Source organism: Peromyscus leucopus, chromosome 9 (assembly GCF_004664715.2).
Source record: "Peromyscus leucopus breed LL Stock chromosome 9, UCI_PerLeu_2.1, whole genome shotgun sequence".
Taxonomy (NCBI): Eukaryota; Metazoa; Chordata; class Mammalia; order Rodentia; family Cricetidae; genus Peromyscus; species Peromyscus leucopus.
This window is the reverse complement of record NC_051070.1, coordinates 6,832,311-6,859,962: the sequence shown is the minus strand read 5'-3', so window position 1 is coordinate 6,859,962 and position 27,652 is coordinate 6,832,311. Positions and strand designations below refer to the sequence as shown.

The following is a 27,652-nucleotide window of genomic DNA, read 5'->3' as shown; positions in this document are numbered from 1 at the left end:
ATTAATGAAGTCATTAAAGTGTGTGTTACAAATTCACTCTCACTAAAGATAGTTTCTTGGGAATTTAGTCTCCAAATTAAGAAGTTAGTAAAGACTAAATTAAGTGCTACCCTGCTACTCCAGAGGGTTGTTTGGGAATTCGGTACAGCATATTAAAGTAAAGAGCCAAGTACCTTAGGATTTCAAAATGAGAGTATTTGGTTATCATCCTCACCCATCTCATCTGTCAGAAGAGCAGCAGCTATTCATCTTTTGAATGTCATTGGTGGGGAGACGTGTTTTGTGAAAGATGCTCCTGGGACCACTGGACCCACTTTTCCTTAGAAAGTGTGGCTCATGTGCTCACAGTGAAAACAGCCCTGGATGGAAAATCAATCTTGAAGGCACAGTGTTAAGCTGAGTGTTTAGACTGTGTCCTAGAAAGGGACTCACTGAGGCCAACTGCTATCAGAGAGGTAGAACTTTGAAAAGAGCATTCAAGTGGGACCTGTGGGGTCATGAGTTGCTAAAAGGCATCTTCCCTCGTTCTCCAAAGGGCATAGGGCTTGGCTAGTCCAGAGCTGCTGGATTTCCCCCTGCTTACTCCCTTGCAGTGACCTCTGCCCAGGGCAAAAGTTTCACAGACACCAGCAGCTGGGGGCACTTTCTGCAAAGACTTTGTCTTCCCAAAATCAAGGGCACAGTCAGTGCTCATTCTAGTCATCCAAAATTAGTAGGCATCATATGGAATTTGACATCCTTGAAGTACATGTTCATAATCAGACGCATATTTTACCTGAAGACCTGAAGTGAGATATGATCTGGTTGGCATCAAAATGTTCACACTGAGGCTCAATGTCCTATAGCTGAGAAATGGTAAACTGAATAGTGACCATGTGGGACATACACAGAATATCTGTATTTCTTGATTCATATGTTAAAACTCTAACTTTAGGTGATATTCAGAGATGGAGCCATTGAGGGTGGACTCCATGGTAAGAAGATAAAGAGACTGGTCTATATTCTCTTGGCCCTGTGACAACAGAGTAGGAAGACTATTATGGTAGTTTGAAAAAGCCTGGCCCCATAGGCTCATAAATTTGAATGTTTAGTCCCAAGTTGGTTGGAACTGTTTGAAAAGATTTAGGAGGTGTAGCCTTATTGAAGGGGGTGTGTCACTAGAGGTAGGATTTAAGGCTTCAAAAGCCTGGGCCAGGACCAGTCTCCTTCTCCCTCTGCCTTCTGCTTGTAGACCAAATATAAGCCCTCAGCTATTGCTGCAGCATCATGCCTGCCTTCCTTCATACTTCCCACCATGATGGTCATGGATACACCTTGTAGAACTGTAAGCAAGCCCCCATTTAAATGCTTTCTTTTGGTCAAAATGTCTTTTCACAGCAATAGAACAGTAACTAAGACACCTGCTATCTAAGTCTGGAAGAATTCCCAATCTTTAGAACCTAAAGAAGTTCCGTAAGCTGATTGTTAATTATTTTGTTAATTCTGAGAAATTGCTTGAGAGAACATCACTGTTCTGTACCAAGTCCATTTAGTGTTTAGGGCATCTTTCTTGAAATGGCTGGGAAATATTGTGTCTTCTGCTGTATATATCTGAACACTGTGGTTGAGATGACCACATAAAATCTAGGTGAGTGTTCAGATGCCAATCTTCTATCAGCAGTAAAATGGTGTTCAGGGCTTGTCATCTTGTGAAGATGGGCCTCCACTCTGTAGGCAGCAAGAGCTGCATTTTGTAAATGCTTGGAATTATCCATCAAAAAATAAACAACTGAAAAAAAACTAACAAGGCAGATTGGTCATACCCAGGAAGCAAAGCAGATGTGTGATTTGCATCCTGTTAGATCCTCTTCCCAGTAGATGGCTGGTGTGGGTTCTATCACCACCCCTAAATGTCAATGAATGACTAGAAATACTCCTCTGAAGTTCTAGACAACCCTAATCTAACTCTTGACTCACTGTCTTTATCCCCTGCCTTTGAAGAAGAACCAGGACATCGCTTCTGCCAGATTGATGACATACCCCTACACCAGGCTGCAGTATTCAGGCAGTTTAATGAGCTTGATTCCCTGACCTAACTAGAGTTTTGGTCAAGACCAGACTTTGGAAGGAGTTAATTGCAAGTTGTCATTTTATAATGCCGTGATTCGTGTAATACAATTGCATTTGAAAAAGAGAGAGAGAGAGAGAGAGAGAGAGAGAGAGAGAGAGAGAGAGAGAGAGAGAACCCAGATACGCTGACTGTAAGACTTCCTGGCATTATTCTCTACAGTCTATTAAATCGGTAGTAAGTTTCCAAGAAACTTCATAAATCCGATCTGTCTTTGTCACATACCTTTATTTAGCTTTGAAAGAAGTCATAATCCATGTTAACTACATCTGGGGCGGGGGGTGTGGGTGGGGGAAGCCCTGCATTGGAGTATCCACACACGTTTCAGATTCAGGAATTTTAATTGCTGGAGGATTTTCTGTCTGATGGAATCCATTGTCACACACAGCTGCCAGTGCCGTGACTGTTAATGACAAAGCAATGGCTTTGGAAAGGCCTACCTTCATCTTTTCCAAGGCTTCTTTGTCTTACAGTTCGAAACCAATGTATGTAGTTATTACCTTTACCCTAAGCTGAAAAAAGACCACTTATAAAATAAAACTAGAATGATTAATGCTAATGAAGAAACAAAATAAACTCTATTTCTCACTTTCAGTATGCCCTACATCTACAAATATAACTGCCACTAATTTTAAAAATTATGCATGTCCTCAGGGGGGAAAAACTGAGTAGCAGTGAACTGGAAGAAGTCTGAGATGATGCCTTTTGTGTACTGCAACACTTCAAAAATCATTGCTTCCAGAAAAAAATCACAGAGGCTTTTAATATTCATAAAGATTAGAAACAGGTGTTTGAACAGGGCTCCAGACACCTCTGACAGGACCACAATGGCCGCTCTGAAAGGGTCTTCATTTCTGCTGTCACTCTCTGGCAGGATTCAGAACATCAAAACAGTTAGACTCCCGAGCTTTCACTACCTGTTTCAAAGGATTACACTTGACATTTCTAATTTTTTTCACAATCGTTAAACTCTGTCCTCCCCTTTAAAAATGGCATGATTTTGTTAGCAAATCAAAGCGGGCAGAAGAATCCATTAGTGCCTGCTCCATGTGGACTCGGGGCTGACCTCATTGCTTTTTATGTCTACTGGTAGACCACACAAACTATTCTCGGTTCATCATTTATTCTGTGCAGACAGAGAGCTATTTGCCTATCTCAGAAGAATGCTATTTAGCCAGATATAAGGGTAAGTAACCAATTGTGGCTTAAATCTAAAAGACACAGGATGCTGTGTCTTTCTCTGCCTCAGTTTCCTGCTAACAGTGCAGGCTCAAAACAGGAGACTGGGCAGTGATTTAGAGGTAGAGAGCCCTGAGGTCCACAGTGGTCCATGTGCAGAGGCGGGCACGTGCTCCGAGTGCTCAGTGATATCAGCATTAATTAGAACAGAGGCTTTGGGAGACAGCAGGAGGACACCGTCACTGCTTATCTCCTGGCGACTCCCGGGCCCTCAGTTCTTCATCATCATATAATTCATTACTTGATTTAGATGCCCTCTCTAAGTCTCTATCTAGATCTAAATGTTTGATACATAGTAGATCTACAACATCAAAATCTGCAAAGGGGATAAGGGATAAAATAATAAAGTGACACCTTACCCACAATTATCTGAGTAGGTCTTTAAAACTACTCCTTGCCCCCCCCCCTCTCTCTGTGTGTGTGTGTGTGTGTGTGTGTGTGTGTGTGTGTGTGTGTGTACAAGTTCACATGTGAGTTGGTGTACATATGTTGGGGTGCACATGTACACACATAGAAGTCATACTTCAACCTCAAATGTCATTCCTTCTGTTTTGAGACAGGGCCTCTCCTTGGCCTGGAACTCAACACGGAGGCTCTGCTGGCTGTCCAGCAAGCTGCAGAAATCTACCCGCCTGTTTCCCGAGCACTGGGATTACAGTCATGCGCCACAAAGCACAGCTCATTCACGCATGTCTCAGGGATCCGTCTTACATCTTCACGCCCACATTGAAAGCACTTCAGTGGTTTAGTGTCTTCCCACCCCCCTTTCCCTTCTGACAGGAGAGAATAACAAGTGGCTTGCCTTTAGTGTTTGTGTTTGTGTGTGTATGTGTGTGTGTGTGTGTATCTGTGTCTGTGTATATGTGCCTCTGTATTTGTGTGTTTATTTCTGTGTGTGTGTATGTGGGGGGGTCTCTGTGTGTGTGTGTGTGTGTGTGTGTGCCTCTGTGTTTGTGTGTGTATCTATGTATGTGTGTGTCTGTGTATATGTGCCTCTGTATTTGTGTGTTTATGTCTGTGTGTGTCTGTGGGGGGGGTCTGTGGGGGGGTCTGTGTGTGTGTCTGTGTGTGTATGTGTCTGTGTGTGTGTGTGTGTGTCTGTGTGTGTGTGTGTATACATATGCACGTAAGGTCAGTCAAGGAAGGCACATTTATTCCTATGAGAGATGAGAGGAAAGGGAAAAGAAGCAGAGCTTTGGGTGTTGACGTTGCTGAAACATTTTATGTGAAGCCGGAGAAGTCACGGGACCTTTTCTCTTTTAGAATGAAGTTTGTCCTTTTGCCTAAAAGACAGAAAAGCATGATAGAGAGGAGGTAGAGAGTACAGTTAGTCTGAAATTGCTGGGTTCTTATTTGTAGGAGCCATTTGAGTCTTGATGTTTTTTTGGGTTTTTTTTTAAGTCATTGGTGATGAAATTTATGTTCCCCTTCAAAAAATCCCAGCCAGCTCCCGGTCCAATTTGCCAGTGACACCGAGTCCTCGGTCCTCACCTCCTACTCTGACAGCTATGTCTGTCTGTATTTGGATGAATGCTTCTAAATTTGGCACAATGATTTAGGGGAGATTTTCAATGCATGTAAGAACTTCACCCTGACTTGACATTTGAATTGGAGATGAGATGATAGAAAAATTTTAAGAAACCAATATCATAGAAACTCATGTCCCTTATGTCCCAAGTTCTGTTTTGTTTCTTCCTAACTCCATATAATGTGGTCAATGGGGGGGCGGATCTCATTTCATATCATTCTTATTATGCATTAGATATCACCCAAGAACTTAAATGCTAACAGTAAGTGTGAAGCAAGTTCTCCAATAATATACAAAGTGACCTTCGGAAAGGACCTGCCCAGCACCAGAACAATTTCCATACTGCTGCTGATGTGCCCATGAGCACTTCAGTCCTGAAAAGCAGGAAAAAGAGATGGAAGGAGAGAGATGGGTTGATAATTCTTTTTACTCAAAACCCTCAAAGTGGAGACATGTTTACACATATCACCAGCCTGTTACTTAGAAACTAGCTCCTCCAATCGTGGGCCATTGAAGCCCTGTTGGATCCGCTTTCCTCAGCTCCCACCTGTGAATTATCGCCGAAGGGAGGAGTTTTATGATACTATTGTAAAAGTAATGTGCCTCTTAACTGGCAATTTACTAAGTTGCTGATGAAATGCATTGCAAATATGTTAGTTTCAGGGTGGTTAGGAAAATTAACCGTGGCATATTTTCCATATTGTCACAGATGCCAACATGCAGACGGTGTTAGGAGCAACTTTGCAAAACTATTTAAAGGTGACATGTGGCCAGTTAGTCACCCTGTTGGAACAGGAGGCTGCTGAGGCCAAGGTTTAGGGAAATGACTGAAAGAGTTCTTTGAAGAGCCTTGTTAACATGAAGCAGTTCTTTTTTGATTGTTTGTTTGGGTTTGGGTTTGGGTTTTGTTGTTTTGTTTTTCAAGACAGGGTTTCTCTGTGTAGTTTTGGTGCCTGTCCTGGATCTCACTCTGTAGACCAGGCTGGCCTCGAACTCACAGAGATCTGCCTGGCTCTCCCTCCCGAGTGCTGGAATTAGAGGCGTGCGCCACCAATGCCTGACCTGAAGCAGATCTTTTGGGAGCCTCGTCAACATCCCAAAACCCTCTACCCACTTTCCCTGAGCCTCAGACTTTTCATGGCGCTTCCTGTCTGATTCCCTAACCTGTTGGGTTCATCCCCACCCCTGCTCCTCAGCCTGAGCTGATGACAGTGGGGGGTAATGGGACATCATGAGAACCCAGAGCACACTGTGACCACAAGACAAAGACTCAAGGAGAGAGGTAAGGGAATGTTGGACACTGGAGTCACCAGACTGTGACATGACCTCCCGGATGTCCTTCCCATCAGCACTGTTGGCACCAGATGTCCCATTTAAAATGCCACTCAAATTCATTTATTCCTTCTGCACTCACAGACCTTCCTGACAATGGAAAGATTTTATCTCAGTTCTAAAGAGAGAAACAAAAGCTGATGGAGACTGAGTGATTTGCTCAGTCGCCTTAGCTAGTGATGGCATGAAGTTAGGATCTGAAGTCCAATACCATCCAAGCCCACTATAGAACCAGGCTTTAACCAGGGTTGGAACACACGGGAGCTCTGGATTCAAAAAGACGGCTTGAAACACACTGGGTGATATACATAATTAGTGAAGCATTTTTTCATTGTTCTCTTATACTTTACATCCTGACTACAGTTTCCTCTCCCTCCGCTCCCCCACTCCCTTCTCCCCCAGATCCACCCCTTTTCCCTTTCCCGTTAACAAAAGAGCAGTTCTCCCAGGGATATCAACGGAACACGGCACAAGCTACAGTAAGACTAGGTGCGATCCCTCATATCAAGGCTGGATGAGGTGACCCTGTAGGAGGGAGAGGGTCAGAGACTCACACCCACTCCCATTGTTAGGAGTCCCCCAGAACACCCAGCTACACAACCGTGATGGACATGCAGAGGACCGAGTTCAGACCCATACAGGGTTCATGTTTATCGCTTCAGTTTCTTTGAGCCCCTGTGAGCCCTGGTCAGTTGATTCTGTGGGCCATGTTCTCCTGGAGTCCTTCACCTCTATGACTTCTACAGTCTTTCCTCTCCCTCTCTTATGGGGTTTCCCTGAGCTCTGCCTAATGTTTGGCTGAGAGTCCTCTGCATCTGCTCCCATCAGTTGTTGGACGATGCCTCTCTGATGACAATTGGGCTAGGCACCAATCTATGAGGATAGTGAACTATCATTAGTAGTCATTTCATCTGTGCTTTTCTTTTTTCTCTTCCCAGTCGTGTTTGGTTCTATCCTGAGTCTAAACATTAAAAGGAGGAAAAAGGCTAGGGGATGCAAGTCAGTGGTATAGTACTTTCCAAACATGTATGGGATCCTGGGTTCCAGTATAATTAAATAAATGGATAAAGATAATGTTTGACAAGTTCACGGTCAAAGAGAGACTGTCTTTGCTAAATAATGCTACACCAACAATGTAAACTAATTTGCTATGCCCCAAATGAAGGAGAAAGAGGAGAGTGCTCCATTAACATTGCCTGCTGTGGGCAAAAGAAATGGCTACGGGCGGCACACTCGTCTGCTCCGCCTGGACTTCAAGAGCTACTGATAGCACATTCTTGAGTTTTATCGTGAGACTCCTGAGTGACAATAAATTGACGAGTCTCTGTTAACCTTTGGTAAATGCTAAACACTGCCTTACACATCCTGGACGAACACCGAGGGGTACAGGAGAAAGTCTCCAGCTGCGTAACTTACAGCCCAGGCTGGGAAATAAACAAACTGTAGCAATTCCTTTGGGTGTTGATCCTTGGGCCATAATTGTGACTCTTACTCGTTAATAGACGTGTGGTGTCTCTTCAGAGGACTGCGAAGCCCTGTGTGGGCTGAGTCTCGTACATTCTTCCATTTATTTCGCAAAGGAGGAAGGCTTTGACAATGATCCGTCGGCGTCCCAGAGAGGTCGAATACATTTTAATAACTACCGAACATCATCTAAAATGCATGCTTATATGGGTGGGTTTAATAATTATCCCAACTCCGTCATTGCTGTGGGTTTTGTTATAATAAAAATGGACAGGAAATAATGGAAGCTCCTTTAATCGCCTGCATTCCTAGTAGAAGTTTCGAAGTAAACTTTCAAAGTGCACTGCTAGCTGCCTGGGTGAGACTTCATTACCATTTCCGTGCAAATAAGAGTAATCCGGAGGTGAAGTTGGATTCAGGTCTGCCGTGGAGCTTGTAGATGAAATGAGATTGAGCATGGGTACATAAGAGATGAGGACAGAATGTGTTGTACTCTTCTCTCTACATCTGAAATTCTCCATTGAAAATGGTTTCAAGTCTCTCTTTAAAATGTAAGGCCAGGACTTGGGAGGTGGTTCAGCAGGTAGGAGGGGTGGCTGTGTGAGAACGGGGACCTGAGTTCAGATCTCCGGCATCTGTGTGAAAATCCAGACACCTGTAGCTCCAGAGCTAGAGGGAACAGCTCCAGGGTCAGTGAGAAACCTGAATAGGTAAAACAAGAGAGTGATGAGCAGGATATCTGATGGCCATCCTCTGGCCACTGAGTACATGCACTGATATACACACCCACGCACACACATCTGTACATCCTAACACATACAGACAAAAAAATAAAATAAAATATATTAAAAGAAGAAGAAAAAAATTGAAGATTCCAGAATAATTTGAAGTTTTAGTCACAGAGGGATTGCTTGATACTATGATAGACTATAAGAAGAAGCTCTTCAAAACCATCATAAGGAAATGGGAAAGAGAAAGAACTGTCCTATCAAAAAGTGCAGAATTGGCTCAAATTGGGACACAGAGAATAAAATAATAAAAGACAGCAGTAAGGGTTGCTCTCTCTCGTGTTTTCCTTGTTCCCATTGCTGATGTCTCATGGGTGTAAATTTATCGTTGATTTGGTGTGGCGTCTTCAGACACTGTAATTTCTCATCTGCTTCCTGCTGCAAAGCCATCAGCCGTGTCTGTAGCCAGGCCTGCACCACAGCTGTGAGACATTAATCTCAGAGTGCTTCTCCACCACTGGCCCGGCGGATGATGCGCACTGTCTAGTTAGTCCCCCAGCAGGCTCCTGGCTCCTCTCTGACACCACTAACAACCGTGGCACTCTTGTTGCTCCGAGAATGGGACTGCCTCGATGTTCCTCGGGCAGCTTGTCCTGTCCTGTGCCTAACTGCCTGCGCTTCCCAGAATCCAAGAGGGATTTGTCGCCCTCGTGTCTGGAATCAAGGCTCTCCTGCGACTTTGTGACAATAAACCTTGCATTTGAAACAGGCACGTTACTCTTTTTCTAGATGTGTGCTTCCTCAGTTCTCCACGGAGCCCTGTGGACTCGCTGCTAAATCGACCATCAGTTACGATACTTACTAATAAGACTTGTTGTGCAGTTAGTTCATGCTCAAAAGCCTAATTTCTTGGTTCTGGTTATGTCTGGTTTTCTTAGGCTAATATTCATGTTTATTTTCTTGTGATTAAGCAAGAAAAGGAGACTTTAATATGTGCCACCTGCTGGTTGACTCTCAGCTAAATCAGTCACAAGATGAGGGTCCCATGCTGAAAACTAGGGTAAAATAAGATGTAAACTGTGGAGGATGGGTTCTCATTGCTTCCTCACCACCAGAAAAACAGAAATCAATCTTGTCATTTTGTGTGTGGTGTGTGTGTTATTTTCATTATTAACCATAGGGATGTCTTATATATTTCTAAAATGTCTAAATTTAAAGATATCATTGCGACTTGAGTGAGAGCTCAGAAATTAAGAGCACTTACTGCTCTTATGTAGGACCTGGATTCAGTTCCCAGCACCCCCGTTAGGCAGGTCACAACTGCCTGTAACTCTGGCGCTATGGGGAATCTGACCCTTCTGGTCTCTGCATGCACCCACACATATGTTCACGCACGCACGCACGCACGCACGCACGCATGCATGCACACACGCAAACATACACACACATGCACAAGTCAGTAATAAAATACATTTTTAAAGAGATCAAAAAGTATAGACTTTCTTTTTCCACAGAAAAGATCACACTGTTGCAAATCCAAAAGGCACAAATGTCAGGATATTTGTAAGTAAACAGGAAGATTTAATAAAAGTGGGGCTCAAGGGTATGATATGCTCTCTAGTCACCCAAAAATAATCATTTCCCATGGACAACAATTAAAGCTTGCCAGGGAGGGTGGCTGAGAAAGGGTACCCAGAATTACAGGGGTAAATAGAGTTTTTTTCCAGAAGAAATATACCAAGGATGACGAGGCCAGTAAGCACAAGGGAACCTAGCAATTCTTTCTGCCTAAGCTGGAGAAAGTTGACTTTATGTGTGACCCTGTGGAGCAATGTAAAGAGTCTACATTATATGTGTGTGTGATAATTATTATAACTGTCTGTAGTGCACATACGACATACAATCTCTGCCTAATTCACAGAAAATTATTTCTAAATGAGTGGGCTGGCAGGTGATGAGAGGGAGTCTCTCTTCCTCAAGAGCCCATTGGGAGAAGAAGAATGCTATCTCAGATGACTGTAAGTGGTTGTGTTTCTAAATTGTATGTTGTGTCCCGTTCGCCACTTGATTTTGCACAAGGGAAGTGGTCCCTGGCAATACCACTGCAGAGAGTGACCTGTAATGATACTGCATTTATCTCAAGGCTTCCTTTCTAATAAGAAACAAACGTATCATGATGTCTAAACAATACTTGCTTCGCCTAGAGTTGAGAAAATAATAGAGTAGAGAAGGCCAGCTATTTTTTTTCTTTTTTTTTTTTTTTTTTTTTTTTTTTTTTTTTTCCTTTTTAAGATGTGGAAGTCTTTGTGAGTTTCTCATTCCCAAGATGAATCTGTGCTCTGGCTACAAACTGCTGAGTGGGTGTATTTCAAATCACAGAAAACTTCTCTTAGGTGTCGAGAGAGACACAGGAGTCTTATTACAACCTGTTTGTCATTTTCATGGTCCAACTTCCAGTACAAAAGAAGCCCAAGATTACATCGGGGCCTGTGAGGTATGCCGATTGGCAGCTTCCTTTCCACGTACTGCATTTGGTCAACCACCATGTGCCATTAATCTCTCCTTCCTGGTTGGTGGCAGTAAACATGGAGCACTTTATCTGTTCTTTTTCAATTAGATTGATGCATATGCATTCCCTGCATTTTAAAGGTCATTAATTTCCACATTAGTCTCTTGGGCTGGTAGCACACAGATTGACATATTGATGATTTGGTCCTTTATTGATTCTATATCATCTTTAGCACCAGTACTCATGGATTCTTCCCCACCCCAACATAATGAGCAAAAGGCATGAATATTTACAGATTACAGAAACTAGGTTTTATCCTTTCTAGAGAATTTAACGACCCTGTATGGAACCTACTGCAAAATAAATTTCTAAAGTTCTACACTTACAGTGCCTTTGGCATATGCTGGCCTTTTTCTCAAGCTGTATTTAATGTCTGCAGTGTCTAATAATGTTAGCCCATGACTTCCCATCAGCATCAATGCTTCAAAGCACTTATATATTTCCTGAAATTGTTTTCAGAATATTTCATGGAATAAGTAAGTTCCCCTAGTCATCAGGATTATACCCATCATTAGACCTTTTAGGTATCATCTCGTGTTTAATTCTCATGCACCCCTTACTGATGTGACATTGCAAAGACAGCCAAGCACTTCATCTTCATCTGCACAAGCGTCCACACAACATTCTAAATGTAACAATAATAAGACAAAGCTTAATCACCAATGTGACGGATATTATTGATCACTTTAGAATAATTAGAAACAGCTGAAATATCTGCTGACTCAAACAACGAGGTTAGATGAAGCCAGTGAGTATTTGACTGAAGAAAAAGATGCAATTTGAATCTAAAAAAAAAACAATAACAGCAAGTCCTAACTTTGACCAAAAAAAAGTATAAAATCCTTAGTTCATATTTTAAAATGAAATCAACTATACATGAATTTGTAACAGAGTAAACACAGGTTACAAACTGATCAGCTTGCTGACCATCAGCAGTGTTCAGGGTAACATGAACTAAGTCTTCCTAAGGCCTCTGCAGTCTCCTTACAGAGTGAAGTTGTCTCCATCACTGGGAAAGCCTCAGCTCTGCATCCTCCTGTTCAAAGACTAGGAAGCCAAGTAGAACATCCAGACGGCCTTTGAAAACAAGGAAATGCTATCCAGGGTGCCGACATCAATTTTAATCAATTTTTGAGGCACACGAAAGATTCCAATGCAATTTAAAATTCCAGGACTTCTCAGAACAGGGTCACAAACATCACCAATCAAGTCAGTAATTATTTTGTTAAGCAGCTGAAAGCCCAGCCAGGTCCAGGCTGGAAGTAAGGAAGCCCTTGGTCCTTTGAGTACAAAGCTAAGGCTGGATGTGATTTTGCAGTGTAGTGGGTGAAAGAACTTATAATCAAGAGTCATTATCATAATCAAAGCTCCTTTTTGTGATCCACCCAGAACATGCACATTTCTCATTTCAAAATAAATGGCTTTCAGTTCATTAGAATGCTGACTTCGATAGTGGACTCACTCTCATGTGAATCCTATACCCCATTTGAGCAATAGGTTCTCCCTCTAATAAACGACATGAACTGCACAATCAGAACTCACACATGCCACTGCTGAAACAGAGAGAATGGAGAGACGGAGAAGTGATGTGTGGAGCCTCTGGCAGCCTGGGCCTCTGGAATGACCCCCTTGGTGTGAGCAATCCTGAGCAGGCTCCTTTCCCCTGAATTCTCCCCCCCCCCTTTTTCTCCACCTTCTCCCTGTCTCTGTCAGGAACTCGCTCCCCTGCTTCTGTTCTTTTGCATGTATATTCAGCTGCTCTGGGAATGCACTAATCCTCATGGCTTCTGCATTAGGCAGAAGCAGGGCAAAGGTGGATTAGAAAAGCCAGGAGTTTCAGAAAAAAACCTCCTTAGCCAGGAGGTCCCCTTTGCCAATGCATAATTGGGAAGTACCTGAATAAGGCCTGGCCTTTGAGTGGCCCAGATCAAAGAAGAAGCCAGTTCCTAGCTTAATTGGATCAAGCTGAAGAAGGTATTTGGCCCAGATCTTTGCTTCTCGATGGTGCTCCATCACTTAGGTACTTGCTGGAGATGCAGTCTCAGCTTCTACCCGAGAACTACTGTCTGAGTCCATCTTATGCTGCCATAACATAATGCCATGGATAGGTAATTTATAATGACTGGATATTGACTTGAGTCATAGTCTTGGAGACCTTCTTGCTGCATCATCCCATGGTTTAAGGAAGCAGGGGATGGGAGTCAGAGGGGCCTTGAGGGGAGCCGAACTAATCATGTTATCATGAAACCTCTCCGGTGATAGCTAATCCATTCCCATGGTGATGGCCTGAATCCATTCCTGAAAGCAGGGCCTGCATGATCTGATTACCTCATAAAGGACCCACAACTTAACATTGATTGGAGAGATTACATTTCCACGCCATGAATTTGCAGGACATATTCAAACTATCATCCCTCCTCAATGAAAACCTGCAGCCGACAATATATATATATATATATATATATATATATATATATATATATATATATATATATAAAAGCTTGAGAAGTTTTGGGCAAAAGAAGTCAGTAGAGACAGAGTGGAATCCTCACCAGCTAAACAGTTCTTAAAGTAGTCGTTCTGATTCGTGTTGGATTTCACAATTAATTCTGAAGGCAACTTCCAATTCTGGTAGAAATCCATGAAAATAGACAAGAAGGAGTCAATATCATGGAAAGTCAGTATAGGGAAGAGTTTCTTCCTTAATGAGTGATGGGGTCCACTTAGGGCAGAAGGTCTCCTAATGTGAGACATTTACAGAGTCTATTTAATGAGCAAGGGAATTTATTAGGGGATAACTCGTTATAGCACAGGTATTTATCGTAGAGTTTGGGAAAGCTGAGCTATGTCCCATGCTGATCTTCTTCCAAGATCTGCCTGGTTAGTCCCGGCATCTAGAATGAAAAGGAAGTGAAGAGAGAGCCAAACATGCATCCCAGGTCTGAAGCCCATCCCCAGCAGCCATGTCCCAGAGGCATATACTTCAAGGTCATAGGCAGGTGTAACAGTTACCTGCTACCTCACTAGGGGCGGTGCTCCAAGGTCATAGCTAGAACAGCTACACGATACAGTCTCCATCTGTATATGCCATGTACTAGATTCTGAAAAACTTAGTTGGGTAGATTGATAGGGACCTTAAGAGACAAATCAAGTGTATTTTCCCTGAGTGGGTCAGATATGTTAAGGAAAATACATAGAGAAAGGAATGATTAAAATCAAAACAACCTACCATTAAAAAAAAAAAAAATCAGGAGACCAACAGCAGGGGCGTCAGAGCAGCCGGGCTAACTTTATATTAATGTCACCCTCAATCCCAGCATTGACCAGCCTACCCCTTCTCCACAATTCGTCACCACAACCACCAAGGTTCAGCTCACAAGACAGGTGCTTTCAGGAAGTATTTTTTTTACATTAAACTCCCATCAGAAACACTAAAAAGGTGTTTTGCATGATTAACCTCAAGGATCTTAGCATCAGAAACATTTCCTGGCAGGTTGCATGGTCTTCATTCCCACCTCCTTAAAGTCTTCCTTGCACAGGTCCTGATGACTTGGCAGACAATCCATGGTGGAACCCAGGAGGAGCGGAATGGTTGAAAAACAAAGCTCTTCCTCAGGTTGAGCTGTTTTTCTCTCCTCCTGCATGTCAAACACTCAAAAGCACAGGGTGGCACCGGAGCTGCCTTTCATCCATTGCTCTTTCACCGATTCTGTTGAGTCTGCAGGTTAAAAGTGTTTTAGGCTTTATTTTCTCATCTGAAAGAATTCAAGAATTCTCCTCTCTCCAAGAGCTCATTTGGATAAGCCCCCGCTTTATCCCGCAGCTACTCTGAGCATTGAGGTGGGCCCTTCACTGGCGTGTGTTCCTTTCAGTTCAGATGCAGTTAGATTAGTCTACAAGTTTATAATTCCATTATCATGCCAGACTACAAAGAATTTGGAAGAATATCAGTGGTAGCCAAAAGGACAAAAGGCACTTTAGAAACAAAATTTTTATAGGTAAGGTAGAAAACACCCAGAACAAGAAGTTTGCTGTAATACGGTACATATAATTTACATAGATAAACAACACATCTGCCAACCTCAGAAGGCATGAGCAGTTCACATCTTCCTGTGGAACAGACATCAGAGCACCTGTTTGCTTAGCTGTTCTCCATACTGCCCATCACATGGCACCTATGAGCAACAACGTTTCCTAGTTCCAGTGCCCCTTGGGGACGAGTGTGTGTGTGTGTGTGTGTGTGTGTGTGTGTGTGTGTGTGTGTGTGTGTGTGTGTTGGTCATGTGGGTACACATATGTGTACATGTATGTGGAAGTCAGGAGTCAACCTCAGGTGTTGTCCTCATGCACCATCCAAAAACAGGACAGGGTCTCTCACAGGCCTGGAACTCAGCAAGCAGGCTGGGTTGACTAGCAGATGAGCCCCAGGGACCTACCTATCTCCATATCCTCAGTACTAGGGTTATAAGCGGGTGCCACCAAGCCTGGCTTCTTGTGTGGGTTCTGGGGGTCAAACTCATTACTGACTGAGTTACCCCTAATTCCCTTGTCAGCCCTCTTTTTGGAAGTAATTAGAACCTGACTCCTATGAAGATTCCTATGTGGCAATCATCTCCCTCGTGAAATTTCTTGACACCAAACAATTCTCAGGAATACACGAAACTTATTCTCCAGATCTGTAGACAGGAATATAGAGACCCTTGCCCATGAGGCCAGCCAACTGGACTCGCCTTGGATCCACCAGCTGTTACTACTACCCACTAGGCATTTCCTGTCTATCAACAGCTTCAAAACCATAAAGACAAATCTAACCTTAATAGCCCCCACAGTGCTGAGTGCCAACAGCCCTGTTCAGTGCTGTGCACACCATACGGCATGTCCTTACTGAAGACTCCACAAGAAGGATCATTACTCCCATAGTGAGATACTAAAGCCAAACCAGGATGCTGGTAGCCGTTTGAGGCACACTGATAAGTGGTAGATTAAAATTTAAGATTGCTTGTGTATATAACAATTATCTTCCCTTCTCAGCATTCAATATGCAAGTTAACTGAATCTCAATCTACTCACTATTGCAAAGAAAGAGAGTGAACGCTAATGCTTTTGAGGAAGGTAAAGAAAGCTAGCCAGCCACAGTGTTGCACACCCAACACTTGGGAGGTAGACATGGGAGTTTAAGGTTATTTTATGCTGTATAGCAAGTTTAAGGCTAGCCTGGGCTATGTGAAATCGTCTCAAAAAATAGAGAGAGATGATACAACTTCTGTAAAAGACTGAAATGTTTAAAATTGTATTCACCAAGATTAATGTTGGAGGATGTATACAAGCCATCACTATTTTGTTGACAGTTTGACAAATGTTTTTTTTTTAGAATGTGTCTTTATGCACAGCATGTAATAACTGACACAGGCAAACCCCTAAAGACCACATTTTCTGGCCAACGTACAACCTGCCAGACATTTTCCTGAAATTAGAAATAATCGGTACTTATTTTGTGGACTTTGTTAAATGTGTATTCTTTGGGCAGTGCTTCTATTTCATTTGTCAGATGAAATTAGTGAACAGAAGCATAAGAGCTGAAAGTTGAAATGCCTAGTTCTGTCCCAAGTGACATACTCTGCACCAAAAGGAGTTTATTACATTTTTGATGAATCAAGTTGTATACCAATAGTCACAGGTTTAGACATGCTGTCATCCTTCCTACTTGTTTAGTAACTTTTGTGGTTCCCCTAAAGATTCGGAAGTGTCTGTCTTGTCTTTGTATATATTGCTAGCTTTGTTAGTATAGAAGTAGTTTCATTCATTCAGGAAACATTTATGAACTTCTTGCTTTGTGCCAAAGATTGAAAAGAATTGAGCACTCAACCCTGAACCGTTCTTTTGCTGTCTGTTGGGATACTTTTAGCTGTAGTAATAATTCCATGAAACCTGAAACTGCTAGCCTCAAGATCAATAACTCAGAGGCTCCGTGATAACATCAAGACATAAGCTCACTACCTTTCTCATCTGATGTTCCCAGGCTTATTGTCCTTGTGGCTATAACTATTGCTACTCTACACATCACATTTAATTGCAACATGTTCTGGACTGAAATTTTTTCCAGAATCTTTTGTAATGGCTAGTTTTGTGAATTTGAAACAATCAAGAAACACCCAAGAAATGATATTCAATGAGTAACCAATGAAATTGGGTTGGACTGTAGATATAGCTGTATATAGTCCTGATTACATTAATTGATACAGGAAGACTTAGTCTAAAAATAGGTGGTACCAATCTCTTGGTTTGGGTCCTGAATTGTGTAAAGAGGGGAAAGTGAGCTGAGAACTAGAATGTACGAATTAATTTTCTCTGCTCTTGACTGTGGATGTGATGAATTTCTTCAGATTCCTGGTGCCTTGACTTCCCCACAGTGTTGTGCTGTAACGTGGACTCATGGACTAAAACAAACCCTCCCCCTAAGCTGCTTTGGTCAGAGAGTTTCATCACAGCAGCAAGAACAAAATAAGTAAGCTCATGTCCCGCCGCCAAATAGCTACAAACCTGGTCCTAAACTATTAACCAGCAAGGGGAATGAGACACCCACGATGGGCTTAGGCAATCGGAATGGACATGAACTGGGATACACTTTTGCACTGGAACACACATAAATAAACATGGGAAATGACTGTTGAGTAGATGTGTGGCTTCCAGGGTGATGGGAACAATCAGAGTCTGCTATTTAAATAGCTCTAGCATGGAGTACTTACCTACTGGTACCATTTCATTTAATAGTATCCTATTTTCTTTTCTCCACGACTATCTTTTAGTCTCTTTTGAAGTATTTACCATTTTAATGCTTTTTAGTTGTACAAAGCTGACATTACAGTGTTGTGCCAATAGGAGCATGGTAGAGTTCATGGCAACCTACACATATGGCAATGGGAGCTTGAAGGTGCTCATTACATCTTGGTAGGTAAGGAAAGAGAAAGTTTGGGCTTGAATTTTTCATCATAGAAATTAGAGTTGCAAGAAACTCTCCACTCACTAAGCTCTCTCTAGACCCATTTTCTTTCAGTCTTTCCATTACCATTCTAGTTTCTATTTCTTCTCTCTCTTTCTCTTTCTTCCTTTCTGCATTGAGTCAGAGTTTTATTATGTAGCCCAGGCTGACCTTGAATCCTCTGTCTTTCTTCCTCAACCTCCTAAGCACCAAGACTGCAGATGTGTGCTACCACGTCCCTTTAGAATCACATAAGTGGGATTATACAGTATGTGTCCTCATGCTTACCTAATTCTACTCAGAAGAATATTCTTCCAGTTTTAACCACACTGCAGCACAGGTCAGAATTTCATCTCTTTAAAGGGCAAAACAGTACCTTTCTCATATTTTGTTATCCACTCATCTATCAGTGGACATTTGGTTAGGTTCTACATGGTGGCTAACAACAGATACCAAACTCTAACCCTCACAGCCATAATGTCTAACTCAGCCTGAGTATGGAGACTTTAAAAACCCAAGTCATTTTTACTGCTGTCAAAGATTACCACTGCTGTAGAGATAACTTTGAAAAATCTCAGATGATTTTTTTTTAAAAAGTTGCTTTTTAATGGGCTAAAAGATGAGGATTTAGAAATAAACTGTTCCCTGTGAAGACTTAAAATAAGATTTAATAACATTTTACCTCTCCTTTGTTCCCACCAAGTTATTAAATTCTGTGAATATAAGAAAGATAAAGCAAAATATGAATAATTATAAAGATATTGAGAATAATACTAAAAATATTTTATAATATGCCAGATATAAGTAATTAAAATTACCCACCTCTATGCCTAGACATGTGGCTCTTGGAAAACATATAAAAAAGGAATGGAAATTATTTTCAAGTACCAATTACTCGCCAAGTATTGTTTTTCTTTCCCGTGATGTCTTCCTAACTCTCTCGACATCCCATCTTACAGATTTCTAGAGTAATACTCAGAAAGGAGCTTCATTTGTGAAGAAGAGGAAGGGCAGACTACCTGGAGCTTTGGAGGGCTTGGGGAGGAATTGGAACACTCATGGGGATCTCTGCCTATGAATACATAAAAGTGTGCTGGTTACTTTTATCAATATGACAGAAACCTAGACATATCTTGGAAGAGGAAATCTCAGTCGAGGAATTGCCTCCATCATTTTTGCCTGGGGGATATTTTCTGGATTGATCTAGGAGGGGCCCAGCCCACTGGTCCAATGCCATTCCTGGTTAGATGAGCTTGGCTTATACAAGAAAGATAACTGAACAAGCCAAGGGAAGCGAGCCAGGCTACTCTGTGGTAGCAAGCATCCCTCTGTAGTTGGTCTTGCTTCAATTCCTGCTCCAGGTGCCCACCTTGATTGCTGCTTTGTCTGCCTCTGAGGATGGACTGAAGCAATAAGATAGAGGAATTAACCCCTTTCTCTCCAGTTGCTTCTGGGTATTCATCACAGCAACAGAAAGCAAACCAGAGCAAAAGGTTTAGAAAAGGAATCAGAGGATGGGGACATGATTTCCATTTACAGATATAAATATTTAAAATAGCAACCATTTACTGAACACTTGTTCTACAATTAATCCTCCACTGGCTTTCACATTCTATTATTCTACAGCGATCTTTACCTAGCATTAACTGATTCAAAGGGGAGACGACAACACCTAGAAAGATTGCTGTGAAGATCGGATAGAGGGTCCTGATCCTCCTGGGCCTTTGCTTTCAATCAGTTTGTCTTTTCTACCCTGAAAACGTGGTTAACCAAGCCAGACAGAAGCAGAGAAAATGGCTCTTCCCTTGTGGTTTTGGTGCAATGTCAAAATAATAAATCGGTTACTCACAGCAGTCATTTAGACGTGAGACATCTCAAGCACACATGGCCTTGTGGGAGTGCAGCAGCCCCATCCCAGAGTTACTACTGAAGAGTTCTGGCTCGTAGCCCACAAAGAATCCCTACTTTCCACCGTGCCCTTACTGTGTGAAGCCCAAGTTTCACAGAGTACCGAGCTGTGTCCTAGAAGAAAGCCCACACAGCATCTCTGAGACGTACAGCCTGACAAGCTTTAAAAAATGCATCAGGCAATTTAGAGTCAGCTTCATATCAGTAAAGACCCTGGTAGGAGATGAAGAGACACAGCTCTCACTTTGACGACACCCTACAACTGCATCATTGGTCGAGAGTATATACATCACTGCTGTATGAAACCAAAGCTGTATAACTACCACTATGATTTCTCACGGCAACATTCCACTGTCCCCAAGACCTCCATTCCTGAGTTTGGTGGGAAGAAGACTAGCAAAGGCAGAGAGTTTAGTCATGGTTCTCCCATGTTCCAGCATCTACAAGAGGACATGCATTCCTCCTGTTCTAATCCTGGAGAATATGACAAAGAAACTAACACACTAGGTGAAACCAAACCTTTAATTGTAGTCTATATGTAATCAATTTACTTGGTAATGGGATAAGGCTACAACAACTGGGAACAGATGGCTGTCTGCTATTGAGACATTCATGGATTGAAACTCTCTGATCTATGTATAGTCCTGTGTCAAAGAATGAGTGAGTGAAGAAGGACAGGCAAAGACAATGGACAGTAGAAGTTGGTCTTCCCTCCTTCTGTGGAAAGAGACTATGCATTTGCTTTTTGCACAGGATCTATAGCCAACTAGTCCTTTTTCTCAGCATCTATTTACTACTAAGTACATGTGTGCTGCGTATTCCTAGAAGACGGCCATAACCCAGCCCTGGCACACTGTCTGCTACCCTTTCTCCTCCGCAGACTGACTCGCATGTCCTTTCTCTGACATTGCACTGCATTCTGTGCCGACTTGTATGAGCAGTCGCTGCTCACCTTGTATGAGAAGTGCTGGGAATGCCTTTTGGCATTTTTAAGACCTGCTGGCTGGTATGGCCTCACACAATGCTGAGCCTCAATCCATGATCTCATCTCCTGCATGAGTAAAGAAAATGGAAATACACATTGGCTATCAGAGAAGTCAAGAGTTGGGGGGATCTGTTAAGTTTCATTGATGGCTTCATTATGTAGATATAAATGATATAAATTCAAAGTTACATGGATATAAAATGCTGTGTCTGTCCCATTCATTATTTTTTAATTAATTCTTTTAATTTTTTTATTTTATTATATAAATATATAATTTCCCCCATCCCTATCCTCCCTCTGAATCTTCCCATATTCCTCTCCTTCCACTCTTTCAAATTCATAAATATAATATTGATGTGTAATATTCACAAAGCACACACATCCCTTTCTACCAAGCAACAGAATAGGCTTATCCAGTGGCCCTTTTCATACTGGTCCAGCATCTGGACAGTTGCTAGTCTCAGGGTTCTGACCCAATTCCAAGTAAGTAATTTTATTCTGGCTTCTTAAATTCCCTTGCCATGTCCACTCAACACAGAATTCTTCTTCATTTCTCGTTCCCTCTGAAGAGTTACTCCATCATGAAAAACAGCTTCGTGTACCTCTCTAAAGGTGGCTGCTTTGCCATGATGAGTGAGGCAATTTTGTTATGTTAAGTGCTTAGGGAAAGAAGCACTTGTGCTCCTGTAGAAATGCAAGATAATATTCCTCAATGAACCTTCTTTTCAGGTGTTGCACAGAGGCACTTTCTAAAGCAAGAGGCCTTCCCCCATTGCAGTCTGTTTATGTGATATATTCAGAATGGACCTATTTCCTGAAGGCACCTGGAGATATGTGTAGAAAGAAATATGAGAAACACAAAATTAGAAGCAGATGAAGTTAAGCAGCCGGCAGTGGAGAGGCCAATGGGGTTGCTAAGCTGCAATTTCCAGCCCAGATCCGAAACTCTCAATGCTTAGGCAGAACAGAAAATAATTACACAAGGTGTCTTCCAGCACATCTGCCAGCTACATTCCAAATGATGCTCTGTGGTTCCAAGGGACACTTAGGTAAGCAAATAGGTCCTCACTACTGAATTCAGGGCTGCCCAGACTTTAAATGAAATCATTGTGTAAATGTATTGGCTTATTACATGCAGTATTTAAAGGATGCAATACAAAAAAAACAAAAACATGGAGCCATGTGAGTGTTCCCTAAAATACACCATCCTGACTTTTCTTTTAAATTAATTCTTTTTGTTGTCTCTCTGTCGCCCCAAATTCACTGTTGCCTTTCTTTTAAAAAGTCTCTTACCAAGATATGTGTTTGCTCGGAAAAACAATGATATCATTGATCTTTAAATACCCAATGGTGACTTAAGGTTAATTCAGGTGTATTAGCAGAAATCACTTGGCACATGTTCCTCAAAACTAACAGAGAATATAGACATGGAAGACACTGGAAATCAATTTTTGGAGTTGATCCTATCATCAAATTGTAGATATTCTGATTTTTTTTCTATTTATACCATGTTAATCAACATCCTTTATCCTTTTAAGATTTTTACAAGGTACACAAAACAGGGATTTTTCAGGAAAGCTTCAAGTCTGTGACACAGGGGCTTTAATTTGATTGACAGAACAAACACTGGCTTAACTGAGGGACATCTCTCAATACTGCATTATGTTTCCATTAATGTTTTGATTCATTCTGGAAGCATTTTTGTGCTTTTCTATGTGATCGTTTGCTCGTGAATACTTCTGAATGTTTAAAGGTAGAGATATAGCATTTTAAGGCATGGAAGTGTTGATCTGTGTGGGCCTCTAGCTCTGTTATTTATAAGGAACTACTGGATATTATAGAGCTAAGAATTAACATCAGCCTTTGGCTTCAGGAGAGTTGGATGGACACTGTGTCTACAGTGCCCCACAGGTCCATAGGAAGGCCATGGTAACTGGTGGCCCCTTCCAACAAGGGAGTCACATGTTTGCTTTTGAATATGCCTGTAGCTGAATGTTTTCCTGTGTCCCACCTGGCCTGTAGTTGGGACAAATCTCTCACCCACAGTCCTTCAGACTTTTATAAAATAATCACACAGAGGCTTAATATTATTTATAATTGCTCGGCCATTAGCTCAGGCTTATTACTGACTAGCTCTTACACTTAAATTAACCCATAATTCTTATCTATGTTTAGCCACATGGCTTGGTACCTTTTCTCAGTTCTGCCTTGTCATCTTGCTTCCTCTGTGTCTTGCTGGTGACTCCTAACTGCTCTTTCTCTTCCCAGCATTCCTTTAGTCTTCTCACCCTTCCTGCCTGGCTAATGGCCCGTCAGCATTTTATTAAACCAGTGTACAAAAGCATTATCCCACAATACATGCCTAATGATTTTCAGGTGATGCTCTAGGTCTCTGTTCCTTAGTCTACATTATTGTCTACTCCAAATGTAGGAATCATCTAGCATAGCCAGGTGGCCCATAGGATACCCTAGAAACCCTGCCCAGCACTCAGTGGCATTCCATGGTGGAGTGGTGAATCTTCAAGGTATTTCCATGTCACATCTGTATCTTTACATATAAGATCTTCCAGGTTGTACAGACTTTTGACATTGTGACATAACCTTGTCATTTACAAAATTGACACTCAAATGTTCAATTGAGTTTTAAAAGATGGGATGGCAAAAAACGCCTAAGTTATGATATTATGTTGGATCTCATTCATAGCTACCCTGCGATGCATGCAGGCTGCAGACCATAGGTTGGATATCCCTAAAACTTATATGTTTGCACCATTTTCATTTACTTTAATATTATTTTTCAAAGTTTTTACATATATATACATATATATATGTGTGTATATGTATGTATATACATATATATGTGTGTATATATACACACATACACATATACATATATATATACATATATATATATATATAAAATCATTGGATGTACTGATGGGTTTCATAAAGAAAACTTCAACCAAGGATATCATGTACTTTGACCATATTCCCATCCATACCCTCTGCTTACCCCCCAACACACACACATGCTATTCCCCTTTCTTCCTTCACCTTCAGTTTCACCTTTACTTTCATGTCATGTGTGTGTGTGTATGTGTGTGTGTGTATTATATATACACTTATAAGCTTCAGGATCATATATGAGATAAGGCAGGAGACACTTGTCTTTCGTTATTCTGTTGTCTTTTATTATGTAATAATCCCCAGCTGCACTTGTTTTCCTGCAAACAACATAATTTAATTCCTCCTATGGCTGAATAAAACTCCAGTGCATACATACACTACATTTTCTTTATCCATTCACCCATTGACAAACATCTGGGCTTCAGTGTTGTTCAGTGACAAGATCCAAGCTAAAAGGAAAAGTCCAGTGCTTGTGTGTCATGACGCAACCTTCACAGCTTGTCTGCCTGGACCAGTGTCCATCTCATTGTACACTCTCTCATAACACAGCTTGTGCCTGGCTTGTGTTCTTACAGCTCGCTTTGTCTGCTGCACCCATGGTCTGCGCTCTGATGCTGATTATCTCTGTTTAACTTTGCTTCTCCACTTGGGCCTGGTCCATCGATCAGCTTACCTACACCACTCTCTCTTGGGTTTCTTGGGACCCTTGCTCCTGTGTTTGACTGAATGCTCTTGGTGCTTGCCTTGGCTGTCCTCTCGATCACCCAAGCTTCTTGTACAGTTGCCTGACTTAGGACCTGTGAGATATCTACAAATCCAAACATTTAAATTAGTGAAGGGAATTGGTGGTTCTGATATCATACGCATAAGTCTGGGTCGGAGCATCAGAGCCTGTAACATTTAAACACAAGGAAATAATTTGTTTCCAGTTCTAAGTTTTCAATGAAATATGGAAGATCTACTGGAACGGCTGCCTTATAAATGTAAGTCTATGAAAGGACAGAGTCCCAGATGTGTTCTTTTACCTTCATTTCTATCCCTATTAAAATTCCATATAAAATGTAAGTTTGACCCTTTCCTGTTTATTAATAAAAATGAGCACTTACTATACTTAGTTCTTAAATGAATAAATTATGAAATGTAAAGGAATCTATCTTAAGTAGATAATCATGAATAGAGACAGATCAGAGATAGGAAGAATCTTTTATACTGGTTCATATCTATGAATCTAAAAAGCATCAATAAAACAATGATGTGCCTGCAAGATAGCTCGGTGGATAAAGGATCCTGCTGTCGACCCTGATAACCCGAGTCTGATCCTTGGGACTCACACAGTGGAAGGAAACATCCCCTTCTCCACTTCAGCATGCTGTCCCCTCCTCCCTGCGCACACCATACCACATTCTCCTACAAATGCACACAAAATGGGCAAATGAACATGTAGTTAAAAATTCTAAGATTGATCAGTTATGACACACCGATGGCATGGAATGTCGCAGAGCTGGTAAAAAGTCGTCACAGAGTGAGTGGGAAAATCTAACATGTGCGGTTGCATTGGAAATAAGTGGTTAACACTGCTTGTGGGACCTGAGCTTCATGTATGCATACTAGAATTAATAGCTAGAAAGGGGTAGCACAAAATATCCCCTTATGTTAATTTGTGTCCTGATAAATGACAGATACTATTTTATTCTCTTCTTTGGCTACCTTTTTCCTCTTTGTATTGCCAAAAAAAAGTTACAAAACATTTTGAAACTAAAAAGGAATCTCATAAGAAAGCAGCTACATGAAGTTACCTTCCATACTGTAGCGTGCGTCACCCATTTGTCCCCTACCCTGGTCATAAGCACCTTCAAAATCCAGAATGTGACACTCCATTTCCATGATTACCAAAGCTACTTGCCAACAGTCAGTCTAGAAGATTCTGAGCAGTAAAAGAAGAGTTAGAAAGACTAGGTCCACATCATGCACAGTGTGAAGGCTGCTGACTTAAGCTCCCAGACCTATCTGTCTGCTGATAGAGGAACATGGCCAGAGATGTAAATTTTTGTACTATTTTTCAGTTACAGGTCTCACCATATAGGCTAAACTGGCCTTAAGTTTATGATCCTTCTGACTCTGTCTCTCTAGTCTTGGAATGGCAGGTGTGTGCCATTATGCTCAGACCGTGAGATATATAATTTCCTGGAGCAGGCAGCGGTTCCCCTAACTCACCCTGATTAAGCACACACACACACCTGAGACTCAAGAAGTTCTCCTACACTAAAATGACAGATCCAGACAATTCACTGGTTTAATTCAGAGTACTTCTTGCCTGTCCCGAACAGGGCCCATCCTAACAATGTACAGCCATAACACTGTGGACAAGTTATTTCACCTCCAGGCTTTTAGTTTCCACAGCCACAGAGGGAAATAATGGTTGCTGCTTCTCCTGCTGTTCTGTTGGAAAAATAAAATGAATCTCTATGACCTAGAGCTAGTGGGGCATCCCGAGGCCCCCTGAAAATGCCACACCTGCACCCACTGCCTTTGTGTTCCTCTGCCTGCCTCTCCGTCTCCCCCCACCCCCTCCATTCCCCTGATTGGAACACGATCTTTGTCTCCATGGGGAATATGTGAAGACAACTGTAAACCAGAGTTATAATGCAGGAAGTAACGAAAGCCGTCTTGTCATTTCACACAGCGAATCTGAGATGAAGTCACAACCTCACAAAATGAGTTCTGCTCGGAGTTTTTGTTTGTTGGTTTGTGAGTTCTCACTGTTTTTAAACCACCCATCATTTTCTTCTGGGTCTAGTGACCCATGGATACAGGACATAAAGCCATTTAAAAATATTTTTCATTTTGGTTCAAGTGGCGCTAAGCAACAAAATAATAAAAAATCATCTATTTCTTTAATAATGCAAGCACACACAAACAGGAGAAAGGGTTCTGCGGGCTTCCTCGGCCGCCCACTAATCACTCTGTCTGCGCTCAGTGGGGCATTCTGACAGCACACCTGACTTTTCATTTATGTATTTCTTATTGGTTCTGGGAGAGATGTGTGGTTGGTTCCTGTGTAGGTTGCAAGCACGCGCACTTGAGGATCCAATGGCCTCTTGGGCTGGTCTGCTTTATTAACGTTTGGGGCAACGGAGGGACAGGCAGAGGAATGGTGTAAATGAGATATGCAGGCAGAAAGCAGAGGCTTCTGTACTTTGGTGACACTTGGAAATGTTTGAACTGGTCCTGTTTCCTGGTGGCAGATGAAGAAGACAGAGAAAGGGGCAGTGTGTAGGAGGTGAAAGACTAAGAGACGGAGTCAGCAGCTCACACAGCTGCTCGTGTTGGGCTGCGGAGGCGTCCAGGGTCTCCGTGACGTGTTGTTGTTGTCTACAGCACAAAGGCATTACTGTCTCTTGCAGTAAGGTTTTGTGGCTTCAGGAATGTCAGTGAACTCCAACCTTCTAAGTTAACTCCGTTGAAAATAAAAAAAGGAAAAAGGAATCCTAATGTCTACACAGATTTAATAGTCAGCCTAGTTATGGTGGCACACATGTGTGATCCAGCACTCAGGAGGCTGAGGCAGGGGTATCAGTGTGAGTTTGAGGCGAGGCTGGCCAGTGTAGTGAGGTCTAGTCATAACCGGGAAACAGAGTGAGACTTTGTTTCAAAAAACCAACAACAAACTGGGAGAACCAGCTAGTAACTCTCCCTGTAGACCTATTTATGTTGCCATGTGTCGTGATCTGTGTTTGGCACCCAGAATCTCCATGGTAGGAGAGAAGAAATCCCCTAAAGCGCTCTTCTGACCCCCACACCAGTGTCGTGGTACAAGCAGGCACACATACACAGGGTGAATGGAGAAATGTAATTTTAATACATTTTAAAAATGAAGAATTCAAGGCCAACCTGGGCTACAATGTG

The 27,652-nt window shown here is 42.0% G+C and overlaps 1 protein-coding gene across 2 annotated transcripts in view; it reads left to right on the top strand.

Annotated features, from left to right (window-relative positions):
- Positions 1 to 27,652, top strand: part of Gpc6 (glypican 6) — a 1,063,315-nt gene that overhangs the window by 910,000 nt on the left and 125,663 nt on the right. The window lies entirely within an intron of this gene.